The sequence below is a fragment of the Falco cherrug genome, chromosome 4 (genome assembly GCF_023634085.1).
Source record: "Falco cherrug isolate bFalChe1 chromosome 4, bFalChe1.pri, whole genome shotgun sequence".
NCBI lineage: Eukaryota > Metazoa > Chordata > Aves > Falconiformes > Falconidae > Falco > Falco cherrug.
In genome coordinates this window covers 104,523,092-104,541,574 of record NC_073700.1, presented here as the reverse complement: position 1 = coordinate 104,541,574, position 18,483 = coordinate 104,523,092, and the positions used below count along the sequence as shown (strand labels likewise).

General features: G+C 43.8%; 1 protein-coding gene across 3 annotated transcripts in view; it reads left to right on the top strand.

Annotated features, from left to right (window-relative positions):
- Window positions 1–1,585: 1,585 nt before the first annotated feature.
- Window positions 1,586–18,483, top strand: part of RARB (retinoic acid receptor beta) — a 334,498-nt gene continuing 317,600 nt past the window's right edge. The window contains exons 1-2 of one of the 3 annotated variants that reach the window (XM_055706733.1): window positions 1,586–1,635; window positions 11,670–11,763. The gene's annotated coding sequence lies outside the window, so the exon portion shown is untranslated. Of the gene's footprint in view, window positions 1,636–8,223; window positions 8,368–11,669; window positions 11,764–18,483 lie in introns of those variants that run through there. The other 2 variants (XM_055706735.1, XM_055706734.1) reach the window with 2 other exon arrangements.

The window sequence follows — 18,483 nt, the reverse complement described above, 5'->3', positions numbered from 1 at the left end:
CTCTTCAGTGTTTTGCTCACATTTGGTAGCATTTAATCTGATATCCTTTATGGCTTTTTTTTTTTTTTTTTTTTTCCTGAAGCCAACATTCCCCTTTTGAAGCAATGTTTGATGAAAATGCAAAAATTCTTGGCTAGCAAAAGATTTTATTTTTTTAATCTCCCAAAGTCATATCATTCAGCTTCATGCAGTGAAAAAAATGCTGATGTTCTTCTAAATAAAAGGATTAGGAAGATTAAAACACACACCATTGGACTTGGTGAAAAAAGGCTCAAGTATGATACAGCCTTCTTCACAGCTTTGCCTTGAGGATCACAGCCGAAACCATTCTTGTCTTTACTTTCGGGTGGTTCAGAGAGATGCTGAGTCCAGATCCCCCGTATCGAGTTTTTTCAGAAAAGTTGCAGCAAAAAGGACATTGCAAATAGAGTGCTGCTGAGTGAATGATCAAATTTTATTTTATTTATTTATTTTTGTTATTACAGCCAGATGTTGCCTCAGGAAGTTGAAACAAGGAGTCAGGAACTGACAGCTTAATAATTAAATTGGGAAAGTTGGCAGGCCTCCTGCTACTTCCTCTAATACGTAGCATCTATGAATGAAAGTGTGCAGTATCCCAGTGGCTCTCCTTCCGAACTGGCTCATCTATTACCGGGTAATGATTTTCCGTCGAGGCACGGGGCCTATTACACCAGCTACATAAAGTTAAAAAGACATTATGAAAAAAACGTTCACCGTGGCTTTTACCAACATTTCTACAGAAGACTGCCTAATGCTGACATGTGTTTATTACACTTAATAATGTTTACATAATTCTTCCTTGAGCTCATTACAGCTGTCAAAAATCTGAATAGAGTGTATTTTTGCTCGTGTTTATCTCCCGAAGACCCTGCGGTCACTACGCTGGGACGCAGGCAGTCGCCAGCGGGCTGGAGGCCCCGCCGGCCGCTCGCAGGCAGCTGCCCGGCCCGGCCCGAGCATCACCGCACCTTCCTCCGCTCTCGGGGCTCCTTCCCCGGCCGGAAACCCAGCGTTTCCCACCGCACGCTGCCGGAGCCGCCTGTCGGGCCCGGCGCCTGCGGGAGGCGCGGGAGACGCGACGGCCCGGGCATCAGGCGGCCGGCACACCGGCCCCGAGGTGGGCCGGGCGGGGGCTCGGCCGAGAGTGCAACTTCCCCCGGGGGCTGCAGGAGCGCGGGTACAGCAGCGAGGCGGCTGCGGCGTGGGGGGGGGGGGGGCGAGGCCCGTCCTCTGCCCTGGCCCCCGGCGCTAGGCGGAATGGGGGACGGGGACGGGGACGACGCCCCCCGGACCCGGGGGGACGACGCTCCGGAGGCGGCAGACAGCTCCTGGGGAGCGGGGGGACGAGCCCAGCGGGCCGCCGTGCCCCCCCTCCCGCCCCGCCGCTGCCCACGCCGCCGCCCACGCCGCCGAGCCCCCGCCGGGCTTCGGGGGTGGGATGGCAGAGGGGGCCCTTCTGCCCGCTGCCCCCCCCGCCCGCGCGCGGCGAGGGGGCGCGCGAGCCCCCGGCGGCCCCGCCAGGGGGCGGGGCGGGGCGGGGCGGGGGGTCCGGGGCTGCCGCCGCCGCTGCCGGCTGCACTGGCGGGGCGGCGGCGGGAGCGGGAGGCTGCGGAGGTAACGCGGGCGGCGCCGGGGAGGGCTCCCTGCTGCCCGCCGCGGCCGGCGGCGGGGGGAGGCGGCGAGGGGAGGGGAGCGGAGCGGGGCGTGCCGCCGCCCCCCCTCCGCAGCCCGGCTGGCGCGGCGCTCGCCCCGCGGCCCCTTCCGCGCGTGTCCGCGCCCGCGCGGGGCCCGCGCCGCCCCGGCCCAGCCGCGGCGGGTGCGGAGCGGGGCGGCCGCGCTGCGGCGCCGGGGCGGGTGCGCGGGGCGGGTGCGCGTGTCTCCCGTGGGCGGCCGCGCTCTGGCGCCGGCGCGGGCGCTGCCCCCGCTCCCTCGCAGACAAAAGCGCCCGGGACGGCGTCGCGCGGCGGTCCGGTGCGGCGAAGTCGCGCGCGGGAAGCGCCAAACTGCGCGGGACCCTGACGGCCCGGGGCGGGAGCCCCGCCGTGCGCTGCTGCCCCGCGTGCCGGCCTCTGCACAAACGGCGCTTGTTTTGGCCGAAAAATAATAATAATAAACCCGTGGTGTTTGCAGATGCGCTTAAAACAAGCGGACGGGCCTTGGCAGAGCTTGCTGTAAAAAGTGACTGGGAGCGTGAGGGCAGCGCCCCGCCGGCGGCGCGCCTCGCGGGATGACATTCCCGTGCGGGGACGGCCACCGCGGCGTGGCTCTTGGGCGGCCACTTACTCGTTCATCGTCGTGCGTGCCGAATAGTTCCGTAGTTCGGCAACTCGGTGGATGGCCGGGAAGGCGTGCGGGGGCGGCTCCCCGGCTCCGCGGGGAGTGACGCGCGGCTCAGGGCCGCCCGGCCGCGGGGTGTTGCTGGGGCGCGGGGGCTGCTTCGGGGTGAGCGGGGCTGGCCCTGCCGGGGCCCGCGGCGGCCCCGCCGGCTGCGGGTCAGTGATAGGCGTTTCACAAACACGGTGTGAAGGCTCGGCGCTGTGCGCGCGTACTGCGGGCTCTGGTGCAAGGGGGTGATAGGAATGCTGTTCATGCAGTTCTGATGTTCTCCAGTGCTACGTTGTGGTGTGTATTTAGAGTGACAGCTCGGTCGTTTGAATCTGGCAGGATTTTGCTGGTTTTGATAGCGTTGCTATTTTGCCTTTGGCTGAGGCGTGCTTAATAGCATTTTTAGCAAGCGACATGTAACAAAATACAAAGGGGCTGAAGCGCAGGCAATAAATGCAGTCGAACTTCATCTTTGAAGACAGACAGGAAGCAATAGCATGGATTCTGAAAACAAAATATTTAATGGCGCAACACAAAATATTACTGTCCGAGGACCGTGCTGAATCCAAAGAGTGCCCAACAGAACAGTACAGCAACAGCCCAAAGAGAGGAAATTTACCGAGACGGCTTTTTGGCTCTTACTCTTGGAGGAGTTCTCATGAGGAAGTTTAGCAAGTGTAGGTTAATTATATATGATGTTATGGTTAACTGAAGGAATTGAATTCCTAGTGCAAGAGCCTATGCGCGTGGGAGAGGCTGATGTAAGGTAAAGTGGTGTCAGTGCAAATGGTGTCATTGGGGTAGAAGTTGCTATGTGGCCGTCACTTGTTTGCAGTTCTGGTTATGTCGTTCGGGAAGAGTTGGAAGCAAAACTGAAAAAAACATTGCTCTTATTTTAAGAGCATCGAGAGTTGGTGTGTGTTTTGTTTTGTTTTTAACCAAGAAAGGTGGTTTTGTTTTAAAATGCTAATTAAATCTTTCTTTTATGAACTAAGCCCTGGGTAAGAGCTTGATGTGTCAGCATCTGTCTGTGTCTGATTTAATGATCAGAGAAGGTCGATCCTTAGATTTTTATGTGGGTAAGCTTCCAGCAAAATACTTTATGCTAGATAAAGGGTTGCAGGATTTGTCCTTGCATGGTAATGTCAGTGTTAGTAAATGAGAGTGGTTACTAGTATAGGATCTGCCTCGACCCAGGTTGTCATCATTCTGTGAGACTAAACATGCTCGTGAAGAGTGCAAAGGCTGGCTCCAAAGCAGATGGTCGCATTTTGCATCTTTTCTGATTCTCGTCTGCACCTTCCTGCAGAGCTGAGGGGTCTTGCAGTCCGCTTGCATTTTCAGGCTACTTTGCCCCAATGGCAGTGTAGTAAAGAATCTGTTACACTTGAAAATCCGGTTCTCTCCAGGTAGAAGGAGTGACATCACCAAGGACTGTTTCATCATGATGACTTTTTGGTTTTCTGCTGAAGTAGGTTTGTTTATATTTGTAGTGAAAGTAATTTATTGATACTGGCTTGCTTCAGGGGTAATGGGTCTCTACTGTGGGCAAAGCGTAGAAGGCTCAGTATTCTCACATACCCGCTTTTCTGTAGAGTGAAATAAGTTATTCTACCAAATTTCTGGTTATGAGGTGCCCACAGGTGTGTACAGTAGGAGTTTGAGCCAATGTGCCTGAAAGGGACCATCCATTTTCATACTTGTGCCCATATGGATATGGTGGGAGAGGTATGCAGTATAAACACAGTCTCTGTTGACTTCTGTGGATTTACACATGTGTAAATTCAGAGTTGCAAGCAGGTTTAATACAATAATACTTGTATTTCTTTCTTGTGTGGAGCACCAGTATTTTCAAGACAAAGATCTATTTTTCCACTGCTTTGCACCCCAGCGCATGGTTCTTCTGTATTATCATTATTTTCAGTATCTTCAGTGTATTATCAGTAGCGATTTAAAAAGCTGCCACTCCACAGTGGGTTGCAGTACAAAGTCCAGCCAGTGTCATCCAACTGTTGTGAGCAGTTATGGTGTCCTTTTTGTCATAGTGGAAGTTTCTTCTAACTCTTCTGAACTAATAGTTACTTTATGCATGAGGCCTTAATATGTTCTTGCCTGTTTAATAACCTGTTGTTTCAGTAATATCTTGTAGCATCAAACTCTGATTACCCGCATGAAATCTGTTGTCTTTCAGTATCATTGACTCTCATTTATATATTAGGAGGAGACTGTAGTTACTAAAATTCCCTAATATAGCTTAGCTGTTCTTAATTATAATAATGGAGTCTATTACAATGCATATTGTAGGTGCAAACTATTGTTAACGCTTAAGCAAGTCATTGGGGAAAAAATTACATCAAATTTTGCTTCTTTGTAGGGTGTGTTCTAATTAAATATGATAGGAGACAGTCTTTCAGTCCTGAGATCCTGACGAAATGTCAGTTTCATCGTATTTCCGTCCTTCAAAGCAATGTGCAGTATTCTGTATAAATACAGGAAAGCGTGGAGAATTTGTAGAATAGACATTTACCTGTAATTACAGAATCATGGAATGGTTTGGGTTGGAAGGGACCTTAAAGATCACCTAGTTCCAGCCCCCCTGCCACGAGCAGGGATACCTTCTATCCGACCAGGTTGCTCAAAGGCCCATCCAGCCTGGCCTGGAACACTTCCAGGGATGGGGCATCCACAGCTTCTCTGGGCAGCCTGTTCCAGTGCTCCACCACCCTCACAGTGAAGAATTGCTTCCTTATATCTAATTTAAATCTACCCTCTTTCAGTTTAAAGCCATTACCCCTTGTCCTATCACTATATGCCTTTGTAAAAAGTATAAGGAATCCTTTTTTTATTTTTTTTTAGGAGCTACTCGTGTTAGTGAAAGCAGAAAGACCTTCACTTGGTTAAATATTTATTTAGTTTGTTGGAGGTTTTAGATTTTCCTATGCCAGCCTAACTTTTCTCTGCTGTTCACCTCTTCCTTATATCCTGACACAACGAGCTTTTTATTGTCAGCTTTGATTACAGCCATATATGTTTCAGTAGTGCTTTATAGCAAGTCTGTAGGGCAGTAGATCCTACCATATCACAGATCTAATTTATGACTTTATTTTTCAGCCATTATGGCAAGTCTGCTGATCAGAATTAAAATTATTTAGATATAATTAAAATAGGCCAGTTGAAATGTGTATGAACTCATACAGTTTCCCTTTTCACTAGATATTTTTTTGGGGGGGGGGCTATTTTTTTTTTAATACGGAGTGCAAGCTGTTGCTAATTAGCATGGCGCTCGGTAGGTGGTCTCTATGTAAGCTAAATGGAGAGGATAGGCTGAAGGGGAAAAAACCCTCAAACCTGGAGAAGTAAAAGTGCCAGCCTTGGAGGTGTTAAAAAAGCTTTGCACACAGGGTGGGTTTTGTCCTCCCTGTTAGACCAGTGATGGCAAAACCTTTCCATGTTGTGTGTAAAACTTCAGACCTGAGTTAGTTGAATCCTGTGCCGATGTGTGTGTTTGGGCTGGTTGCAGGCAGAGGGGCCTCTCTTGTGAGACGCACTAATTTCTCTACTACTTCTTGTGCAGGGCTACAGCTTGTCTCCCGTTTAGTAGGCTGGCGTGGGGAGTTGATAGACAGCAGTGTGGGGCTGGGAGCACGTGTATTTCCAGAATTGCAGCAGGTTCACTGAGGAGGTGCCATGGACACTGCCACCATGCAACAGCTCCGGTGCGTTTGCCATGGCTTTTCTCTCATGGATGCAGAATATTACAGACACCTATGTTTGTTACTATTATTAAATTGCTGAAGGCTTATTTACTTTGGATATATCTGTAACATATATTCTGCGTACGGTACACAGAGATGAGAGAGTAAGAGTATGTGTGTGCACGCGCGCGCGTGTGTGTATGTAGATATTTCCATGACTATTTTTGATGGTTAAAACACATTTTGTGTGATCAGGTGGAAATTATATGCCAGCTAAGGGGGCAGGTTTTGAACTTGCACACCCAGTAATCTTAAGGTCCAGGACTGCTGATTATTGCTGCAGTATTTGGTAGTCATGATTGTGGAGGTTTTAGTTCTTATCTAGGCAGATATGGAAAAGGTGCTACATATTGCTGCTGCAGGGAGCAACGTAATAGAAGACAGGCTTTAAGTAAATGATACATAGAATCTTTATTAAACCCATTCTGGCATATGGGGAGCATCCTCAGAAGTTGTATAGGAAGCTGCCTTCCTTGGGTCTCTGAATGAAACCCGATTCGCTCTCTGCAAGGACATGCCAGGCAATTAAGGTCACTCTCAGTAGCTCAGTACAGGTAACACATCTTCCTTTTCTCACATCTTCTTGTATCTGTTTTGACCTATGCCTAGATTCTCTGCAAATACTTTGGAATTTATGCTGTCAAGTGAGTGATATGTACTGCTCATTTATCAAAGTAATGCAGTAGACCCTATCTCAAAATAATGATTAGAAGTTCTTTTTCTTTAAGAGAGGGCGCTTTAGCCCAAGGTATTGGTACATGCAAATATTTTAGCATTAGGTACTTTTTTGAAATTTAATTTAGCAGAAAACTTAGAAGTAACTAGTAAGAAAATCCTGCTTTTTAAAGGTTTCCATCTAGAGTTCAAAGAAAAGTCAAAGGAAGTTACAGATCATATGTCTTTTATTTTTTCTGGGGTCAGCTGCAGGAAGTTGTATAGCTACATTCTAAACCACATTCAGTTTGCTTTAAATGTAGATATTTCTTTGTTTGGTCACTGAAAAAAATGCTGTTCCACAGTGATCTGTGTTTAGGTGATCTGAGATGCCACTCATGAAGCAGTGCATTTTTCTGTTGAATGCTTCATGCTGCTCCTCTGAGGTCATCCTTAGAAGAGCTTGCTTTGAGATCAGGAAGGAAGGTAAGACTATGGTGCTCTGTATGTCAAGGGGACCTGTAAAACAGTGCTGTGTGATCAAGGTGAAATATGTTAAAGTCTTTGCATTTTCATAGTTTAAAGAGTTTTAACTCAGAGCAGCCACCTTGTTTCAGCCATCAGTAGATGTTAATATTTTAGCTAAAATACTTGTATTTAAAAATTAATCAGGAAAAGAAACAGAGCACTTCTCAGATTTAGTGTACTGATTTGCAAATTTACTGCTTAAGATGTGGCATATTGCCATCCTTTTCCATGCAGAATTTGGGTTCACCTCCGTGGCTGTAAGACCATGCCTGGCTTCTTTTCTTTGTAAGTGTTTAATGAAAAATATTAGCTACAACATTGGCTTCTTGTCTATATTATATATTGCCCAAGGGATATTTGGTGTCCATCCATATCACGTGCTTTCTTCTAAGCCATTATTCTTAGGGTATGGGAACTGTAGGAGTAAAAGTGTATAGTGATTAAAAACCAACACTGAATCAGTCAGCAGTGTGCTGTTGCAGCAACGGGGACTAATAGCATGCTGATGTGTATTAGCAAGAGTGTGGCCACCTAGCTGAGGTGGGTGACTATTGCTCTTGACAATGCTGTTTCTGTGTCCTGTCTTTGGCCCCCGGTGCAAGCAAGGTAGGGACAAACTGGAGAGCCCAGAGGACAGCTGCTCAGGTGGTTGGGGGCTGAAGCACACGGTGTACAAGGAGATGTTGAGGGATCTGGGTTTGCCCAGGCTGGAGATTAGGGAATGAAGATGAATTGCTGCCTTCCATTTCCTGATGGGCTGTTATGGAACAGGGAGAGATGCTTTTCTCTGGAGCATGCAGAGAAAGGACAAGGTGCAATCATCACACACTGAAATAAGGAAATTCTGACTGGACATAAGGAAAAAAAAATAGCAATGAAAATGGATAAGCTGTGACCTGGAGTCTGTGAAGGTTGCGGGATTTGCCTGTGGAGATTTAAACACTTGACTGGACAAGACTGAACAACTTGATCTAACTTTGAAATCGGCACTGCTTTGACTACTGGGAGTTGGAGGACATGGCCTCTAGAGGTCCTTTTCAGCCTAAATTATTCTGATTCTGTAAGAAGATTTCCCACAGAGAAAGTAAGTATCGTAAGAATTATGCTAAATAATCTTTAAATTATATTCTTAGAAGGGAAGAGCTATTTGTTTGCAGTATCAGAGGAGCCCATTGTGTAGTACTCATGGCCAACGTAATTTAGAATAAAGATAATTTTGTAAAGAGCATGTACAAAACGAACAAGTGTAAACTGTGTGTGGGGCAAAGTGCTTCTGCACCGTGCTGCTGCCATGCCTAGTTACAGTCTTGCTGCCACGTGTTGAGAAGAGCTCTGACAGATAAATGTAAGGCATGTCAGGTGGTAGTTTTGGCTGCGGCTAGTGTAGGTAAGTTCTTCACAAATCTGGGAGGGTTTGTAACACATACTAAGTTAGAAATGGCTGTTTGGTGTAATAAAAAAGTGCCTTTTTTTTTTTTTCTCTAGAGTGACTAATGAATCTCTCTAAGACTGACTGTTGACATGTGCTTTGGGCCTGATGTGATGGGAGTACTCTGTTGATGTTGTTTGCTGTTGTTAGTTGTGGCGTCATGTTTGACCATTTGTGTTTTGTGATATACAGCTTGAATATAAGATGTGTTTTTTCTTAAAGAGTTGTTTCATGTTTCTCAGAACTAACTTTGTGTTAAGGCAGGCAAGATTTCAGCACTTCTTGTCTTGGGTGTCTGTGTAAAGTCACAATGAATCAGAAATCCTGATAGGCTTGGCCTTAAGACTTTAGCTTTTCCAAAAAAAAACCTAATGATGACCAAATAGTCTATGGTATGTGAATTGTAGTTCTGCCGGCATTATTCGTTCAAGCAGTATCTCACTGAAATAGCGTGAACTTTATATATTGAGGACTGTATTTTGAAATTGGAAAATTCAGTAGTGGAGAACAAGTTTATTTGTTACCTTGTATGACTGCGTGCATACATGTTTACTTACGGGAGAAGGAGGGAGGAATGTATCATAGAGCAGTTCAGGCTGGAAGGGGCCTTTAAAAGTCATCTAGTCCAATCCTGCTGCAATGAGCAGGGACATCTTCAACTAGATCAGGTTGCTCAGAGCCCTGTCCAACCTGACCTTGAATGTTTCCAGGGATGGGTGTCTGAGCAACCTGTTCTGGTGTTTCACCACCCTTGTTGTTGTTTTCTTTTTTTTTACAACACACCCCCCCCCCCCCGCTAAAAAAACAAAACAAAACCACAACCAAACCCAACCCAAAACCCAACAACCAACCAAAACAAAAAAAACTCCCCAAACTACCAAAAACCCCAAGAGCATCCTACCCAACAAACTCTGCCCCCCTCCCAACATTTTAAGACACGATTTTAGTTTTTCATAGGGGAGGCTCTTTTTGGAGGGCTCTGGGGGCCCACGCCAGCAGGTCACAGATAATGGTGGTAGAACTGCTCAGTTACCAACCCACCTGGGTCCCCAGCTCTTGTTGCACTGCCTCTGCCAACTGCCCTGTACTTCATCACCACACTGCCCCGAGGGTTGCTCTGTCTGCAGTAACCCCCCTGCTCCCCCTCAGAACAATTATGTTTTTGCTTTTTAGCAGATGACATTAAATGCCTTTTACTGTTAACTGAGTTAAATATGCTAGCTGTGATTCAGGTTTAAAACCTGAGACTCTTGTTCAGCCTTTCAGAAAGACCGTTGGAGACAGTATGTATATAATCAGCAGCGGTGTAAGTAGATGCTATCAATCTAGGCTGCTGTTTTCTCTCTGTGGGCCAGATTGAGTGCGGCCTTTCTGCAGAGGTACAATGGGCTTGTATAAAAGCTTGAATGATTGCTGTTGGTGCTCTGTAAGATGCACAGGCTTCAGTGGCCTTTCTCTCCAGGGGCTGCCTACCTGTACTGGCCACAGGGTGGGAATCGAGGAGGCAACATTAAGGAGAGCAGGCTGTTGCTCGAAAGGGTATCAGGCAGGAGGTATGCTGTCTTGTACTCCCAACAGGGAAGGGAAGCTGCGGCTTTTTGCTCTGTCCTTCACCTTCCTTGAGTCCTGCTTTTGTATTTAATATTCTTAACAATATATTTATATATAGGTATTTTTTTTAGCCTTGAGATTCAAGCTTCTCAACTCTAAGTAACCCTTCCAAAAGGGTGTGAGAGTAATCAGGAGACGTTACGTTAGCAATTTTGAATCCCCTTTAGCTGCTCTGTGTATTTAAATCATACTCAGGATGTGTTTTCCAGCATTGTACATATATAAAAGGGAAGGGTGTTCTCTTTAATTTTTAAATGAAAGTTGAAATGCATGAGCTGTTGTTGAGGAAGCGTAAGAAAAACGCCAACATCACTGGATTCAGATCAGAAATCTGGGAGCAGCTCTGCTGGTTCTAGCAAGACTGCAATATGGAAATAGCTTTGCTGAAAGATCTGCAGATTTATACAAAATCAGGCTGGGTTTTTTTTGGTTGGGTTTTATGACCGATTTTAACAATGTTAAGTGTATATATTTGATTTAGAGCATTTCCTGATTTGGGAAACCAGTAGAGAAGTGTTTTGAAAATAATATTATGAGTACTAAGGGCTGGACAGGCAGAGCATGTTGTTAGTGCAGCACCCATTGTTCTGTAGTGCTGCTGATGTGAGAGGGAAAAGCAAACTGTCTTTTGTGGCTGTAGTTTCTGCACTCTGGTAGACTCTGAGAACAGTCAATTCTCAGCTGAAGATGTAAAAGGGCAATACAGAGCAATTCCTCTTTTTTTTTTTTTTTTCCCTTTTCCTTTATTTTATTAATTTCTTGACTACTTTCTCACTTGTCCTCTTGTTGGGCAGTAGTGGGTTGGCAGAAACTGCCTAGTTAGATCAAAAGGTAGAGGTCATATTTCTGAAATCATATTTCCCTTTTTTTAAAAAAGGGGTTGGACTTTTCTTGTGCTGATGGTTCAGCTGTAAAGGTATTTCAGCTGTTTTTTATTTTTCCAAAGTGAAGTTGAGTAAACTGGGGGAAGTTAGTTGTGTGTGCTCTGTGCTAGTGCAAACAGTTGACCAGCCCTGGAATTCCATTGGGTGCTCACAGGGAGTTGTGGCATGGACAGCTCCTTCTTCCTTGAGCTGGAACTGAGGAGAGGTTCAGTGTGGCAACTGATAGGGATGCTGAGTGTGAAGAGGAAGAAAGGAAGCACGTCTTGAACCTGAGATGCCCACATTCAGAGCCTTTAGTGAAGCACCGCTCTGGTTTTGATTTCTCATTTGCGGGTATATGAGATAACATTAAGATCTTTCCCTGATTATTCCCTGAGTATTATTGTTCTGGTGATGGGTAGGTTTGCCTTATTCCTTCAAAACTTCGCTTTGTAACTGTTCTTTCCCCTTACATTCTTCCAGCATGTCAAACTGGCTTAGGTGCATGAAGACTACGCTGGTGTCAAGCTCCCACTGACTGGCCTTCAGTTTTCAGGAGCAAAGGTACAGTTACAGGGTAAGTTAAAATCCACTCACAGAATCCCCTGAAGGAAACAAAGGCTTTAATTAGTGCCCTCTGCTTTGCATGGCAGTCTCTGGCACATTTCCTCCTTCAGAGTTGCTTGGTCCATGACAGCAGGCTATCAGCAATAGAGAAAGGGAAATCCAAAAGAGTGGGGTCACTTTGAAAATGTAGTGAAAAGTTAATGAATAGCACTTATAGGGAAAATACTGATGCAGGCTGTGTCAGGTAAGCACTTTAAAAGTGAAAAGTGCCCCCCTGTTGGTTTGTTCTCCTTTTAACTGATCTCTTTGAAAGTCTAATTGGAATCACAGTTGAACTACTGTGATAAAATATGTTTTTGGTAGATAAAGTTGAAATAATACACATTTAGCGATTGGGAGTGTTGCTGGAAATAGTAAGCTCATGTAGAAATGAACACAAATTTCCATTTCTTGTTTCATCCTAAGGGCAAAGTACCCTTGGTGCAAAGCCCAGGGGACCTATATAGTCATTAGCAGATGGAGGGGGACATCAATCTTCTACCCACAAATCTGCCCCAGCACATAAAGCAGGGAGCGTCTGTTGTAAGGATTGCTAGAGGTTGTACTAAACATGATAGTATAGTTTATAATCACAGTGCCAGCCACTCTTGCCGTTCATTGCTGTGTTCTCTTGGTACCCTGTGTCTCGTGATTTCGCTTTTTCTATCTGTGTATAATGGAGTAGTGACAGTGTTTCTGCTTGAGATGCTGGCAGAAGCTTCTTCCAACACGCTTAAAATCTCTCCTGCTGTAAGCGCTAGAGTATGCTAGGATATACTTTAGGTACTTTTTTGTGCATAGGGAGAAATGTATGATTTTTCTGTGTCATTCAGTCTTTCTCATTTGGCAGTAAGCTAGGAGACAGGCATGGTTAATGAGGTATCTCAGCAGTGCATTTTCATGGGAGCATAGTTTAAGGTTAGGAGTATGTCCAGTCTCCAAACTGCCTAGTGAGCATTCTGTATTTGGAAACAAATGCCAGCTGGCAGTGGTTAAGGAGTGCATGCTTATTCTGCTCATGATAGCCAAAACATGCTCCCTGCTGTGTGCTTTTGGCAGCTTTGCACTGGCAATATGTCTCAAATGCCAGTTGCATGTCCTCCTTTCTTCCTCATAAGTGTGTCCCATAAGGCATGATTTAGCCTAAATAAAAATGTGCCTCTGTTAGACTTGGTAACATATGGAAAGAAAGAGACTGCTTGTTTTCAAAAATCAAAAGTCTTTTTGAAACACCTGTAGTACATTATTTCTACAGTGGAACTAGAAGGATGATTGTCATGTCTTCCTATACTCAGTGGCAAATTAGCCTTAAATTCCTGAAGATCTCATGAGTTTTGTGACACCAGTTCTTAGGCATACTACAGTGAAAATTTCCCGTAATTTATTCTCGGTGAGAGCACTGGCTGGAATTTCAGTCCTAAAGTGGCTGTATATTAAGTTTATTTGAAGTTCTAACTCAACCACAATGTAATTAATACATTTACCAGATAGGTAAAATTAATTGCATTAATTTGTGGTCTGAACATAATTATCACCTCTTTTATTTCTTTCTATTTGTAAAAGTAATTATGCCTTTGCAATAAAATATAACGCTTACTTTAGATTTATTGACTTAAAACAATTCAATCAAATGTTGCAAATGTGTTTAGCTGAATTATTTGAAACAGTTTGTGAGTTGTGGTACACTGGATACAAGTTCTAATAAATCCGGTCTACATTTCTTTGTCATTTTTACCTCCAGTAACAGCATAACAGGTTAAAAAAAGCATCATTAAAAAAAAAAAAAGGGGGGGGGGGGGAACAAAGCACTGAAGCTTTTCAATTCAACACTCCAACAATTGCTTTTAAGGTCAAGTCAACTATAGGGTGAGTAACCTGTGCTTAGAAGTTGGGTGTAGAAATACTTATGTATTTAAGCTCCATCACTTCTTTAAGGAGATCTCTCACTTTGTTTGAAGAAGATCTCAATACTTGGCAGGATGATAATTCTCAGTTTAAGTGCCTTTTTATTTTCTAAATCAGTGAAATTCTGTTGAGATCTGGTAAGATAATGGAAGTTTAAAAATCAGATTATCTTCTCTAACGTGTTCATTAGGAAAAGGTTGTCACCTTGCCAAAATCACAAACGTTCCCAAAGCTGGGATCGCATGACTACTAAAGAAAGGAACAGTACCCATTGGAAAATGCTAGGTTTTTTGGTTACCATGCTTCTGTGTATCTGTTGAAGCCTGCCTGTGGTAACCGATTTAATGTTCCTGTTGCTCACTTTGCTTTCATAGTAAGTAAGAATAATCTGCATTTCCCAGGCAGGAGGTGAAAAAGAGGGTCTTACTGTGACCCTTTCCTTAAACCCATAAGCTTACCTCAGCAGCCCGGTATCACTGTCACTCACATAACTTTCTGCCAAGAAGGACTTGTTTTCAGTTCTTGTTTAAAGTAACTTTCAGCAATTCAGTTGCTTTCAACAACTGATCTAAAGTGGCACAGGTTTCCTTCCAAGTTCTTTGTCACATCCATTATCCCGCTATATTCTGGATATCCAAGGCCATGGGCATCTGTGTTCAGGTACCTGAATACTTTCGTGGTTCTCTGTACTATAGTGAAGTTGAGAATCAAATCTTGCTGTGATCTGTGTTGAAGGAGCACTGCTGCACATTGGTTAACTTATTCATGCTCTAAAAACCTTGGGTATGAGATGCAAAAAAGGTGTTCTAGAAAGTAGGTTGCAAAATCAAACCCTCAGAAGTTGTGAAATGCCAGATTTGTTATTTTCTTCTGTGCCTGTAATTGATGCAGGAATACAGATCTTGCAACTGTAATTTCATCATACCCTAACCATAAGGCACCTGAATTGTGGTAATTCTTACATGAAAAGATGTGTGGCATGGTCATGATACTTACTAAATAACATGGTAGCATTTGTGTAGGAGGAAAAACAGTGTTCACAGAAGGATGATCATAGAATGCGATGCTGAGTTACTATATACATTTAGAATTTAAATTCTGTTGAACCAATTCTGTTTAAATTCTGTGTCAGCTAAATATATTTGCATTGTATAACCTTAATGTGGATTCAGACCTGCAATAAGTAAGCATGTGTAACATGATTGATTTCAGTGAAGTTTCTCCCATTTATGCTGGTGTTGAATTCTGCCTCTAGTCAAAAAGTTTTGTAAAAGTTCTGCCAACAGAATTCTGTCTCTGAACAGCTTTGAGGCTTGCCAGCAGTGTTATTTCTTTGCGTTATAAGAGCAGCTCTAGTTACATGCCAAAACATGGTCTTATTTTTAAACTGAGAAATAAATGAAACCTATGTAGAAATGGAAACTTTGTAGAATGCCAGATTCTAACCACGTTACTCCCATTGGAACCACTAGGACCATTTTTTGCAATCTGCTCTGTCTTTATAGCATTAAGAGGAATTTCACAATGTGGGAAATACTGGAAAAAATAAATGCAAGAAAGGCAGGAATTCTGCCAATGTCCATGTCTTTTTTTAAAAAAGCGATTATAACCTACTTTCTGCGATGTGTTTTATGCAGGTATCAAACTTAACCAGACTTCAGTTATGGCCATCCAGCCGCCATTTCAAAAGTGTTATTCTATAGAGAAGAGGCAGATTGAAAAATTTGGGTACCTAAAAATTTTCAGCATAATCATAATTGCATGATTTTGGCCTCTTTTCTTAAGAAAGAGGCTTAGAAGGCTGGAGGCTCTGTCTGCCAGGCTTCTTTTGCATTTCCTTATTTTTAAACTTTTTGTCCAATGCGAGCAGAATTTTAAGAAGTTACTTCCAGTAAGACAGGGGTTAAAACAGATGGAGGGGGGTGGGAAAGAGAAATACAAGGAGAGGTTGGTTTGCTCTAGGAGTATCTTTACTTTCCTCATACACTAGCCCTAGTAAAAAGGCCCAGATGTTTTGCCTGCAGCAGTGTGCAAGCAGTCAAATCCATTGAGGGCTTTGAGATGAGGCTCTAGTGATTTCAGGCAGTTGTTGACTTTCAGCTTGTGTGAAAAGGATAGAACAGGTATGTCATGTCATCATTCCATGATAAAAGGAAGGCAGAAATTTGGGTTTTAGTCCAGAAGACTTTCTGGGTATTTTGCATTTGGAGTCTCAACTTGGTCTTGAGCTGAGGTCTTCAGAGCAGTTAGAGGTAAGTATAATCAAGCTGAGCTCTGTAAGTATGATTAATGCTAAGGGACAGCAGATGCCATTATAGTATTTTGAAAGCATATTCAGTCAGGTAGCACAGATTAGCAAGAGGTCTAGTAAGACTGGAAATGTTCACTAGTTTTGATGGCTGAACAGTTATTTGTGATACATCACTAGGTGGCTGTGGTCCTGCTAACCTGTGACTTAAGGGCAGCATATTGCTTAGCACAACTCTTCATGTGTTTGACAGTAAGTTGTTTGTAGACCAGTGTAGCTGGGTGGTGTTACGCTGTTGACACTCAAGGTTTTATCACCGCTGAAGTCACCTTGGGCAATGTGTAGTCCTGGCAGATAGGCATGGTGGATTTATGTTCTGAGCCCTTAGCTCGGATGGCAGATTTTATATGTAGGCCTCCTGCCTTGTACATTTAAACTGCTTTTGGGATGGAGTTGTAGTAGTATCACTTGCAATTGTCTAATATTTGCTACTTTTTTCTCAATTCTTAAGATGGATCTTCACTTTGTACGGAAAGGGAATTAATAATTGTCTTCTGCAGGCTTTTTGGCAGGGCATGGTCAGCTCTAGGGATCTTTGACTTGTAGTAATCTCATTGGCAAAAGATGTAACTTGCAATAAATTGCATTTCGTTTTTCTAAAGCCTGAATTTACCTGTATCTTCGAGTTTTAGGAAGAAGGTAAGTATTAAAGGCATTAAAAGGCAGTTAGACACTAAGGTCCTGCTGTCTAGATTTGGTGCATAACTCCTATTTGTATCTTTGCAAATCTGAATTTTTTCTTTGTGTATCTGGTGGATGTTTAAGGAGGTGGCAAAGAAGCTACTTTCTACTACTTCATTCTGTAATTATAAATACACCGACTTTGGTATGAGAAACACCAGACAATAAGTCTTGGTGATGGTTAAGTTAATTCACTTTTAGAAGTTCAATAATTCATCTCAGAAGTGTCAGCAGCTGGGTCTTGTTAATGGTAAGCCTTTCATTTCTGTTAAATCAATTGTGAATAATAGGATCCTTCAGAGAAAAATGATGAAGTAAGCATTGATTTCCAAATTGGGTGTCTGATATTGGAGCATTAATAAAATCTAGGGCAAGGAGGCAACTAGGACCTCATACACTCTGATCACCTAAGTAGTAATCAGAGAAAATCAATGATTTTTGTGTATGGTGCTAGATCTGTTAACATTTCATCTGTCACCATTCATCATTGTGTCTATAATTTCATTTTTATAATTGCTTAGATTTTGGGGGGCTTAATAGTATGCATTGAATCAAGCATTTACTGTCAAGCTTTTGTGAAACAGAAGTGGCATTGCCATATTGTCTACTGTTTACTAGCTGTGTGTCTTACTATTTTAGGGCTTTCTGTAGCGATGGGGAAATTAATGTCTATGTGTTTTCAAATGAAGTTAAATCTTCTTAGAGCAGTTCCAAGTAGACTTCATGGGGTCCTCTGTTATTATCTCTTTCTAAGCTGTGAGGAGCTGTGTTGCTCACTCGTGTGTAGTCACGTTCAGTCTCACAGGGGTGTTAAATACGTAGCCAGTAATGATGGTAAAACTGTGTTAGAGAGAAGCAGCCGTAGAGAACATCTTCAGAAGAGTCAGACTCCTGACATGACTTCCTCTGTAACACCTCCTTGGACCGTTCCCAGGTACCTTCTGGGTCTGTGCGCTTTGTTCCAGGCTGTCTTGTGTCGCTGTGGAGGGCTGTGATTGTCTAGGTGTGTCAGAGGAGGAAAATGATGCTGATGTAGCTGGATTCTGGCCTTTGCTGGCTTTAGTACAGAGGACAAAGATTTGGGTGACGGGAGTTTTCGTGAGTGATCTGAGAGGATGCAGGTGATGATCAAACACCCCGCCAAGGCATGGAGGCCATAGGCTTTTGTGGACGGGATACCTGTATGTGTTGTACTTCTAGTCGGTGCGGGTTTGTAGTGCAGTGAGAAGGTTAGACTTGTGGGTGTGGGTTTTTTTATTATTATTAATATTTTTATTGCTGTTTGAAGGGTGGCTTGAGTGGTTTTGTTTAGAGCTGCTAGGCGCTGGCTTCTTATGTCCAGAATAGTGCTTTACCAGCAATCCCATTCTGTTTAAAGCCGTGCTGAATTTGTATGGAACCCCACATACAGGCATATCTGCTTCCTGTTGAAGTCAATGGGAGTTTAGGCTAAAACTGGACCAGGATTTGCCTCATAAAGCATAGCAAGAAAATTTAACAGTTATAATAAAACTCTTAAGGCAAATAAAATGTTCTAGCAGGTGTTCAGAAGTGTGCTTTATGCTCATAGACTCTGTTAAATGTTAATACTGAGGTCCTGCAGAAGCTGCACATAAGGACGGTGTGAAGGAAGCAAATGTCTGTTAAATGTGCTGTGCAATATTGTAGCAAAGGTGGGCGACAGTGCAATGCCATGCTACCTATTAGACTGAAATATGAAAGCTATTAGAGATTCTGCTGAATTTTCATTTTGTGAGGGAGTAGTTTTCAAGAGAGAACATATCATATAAAAAAGCC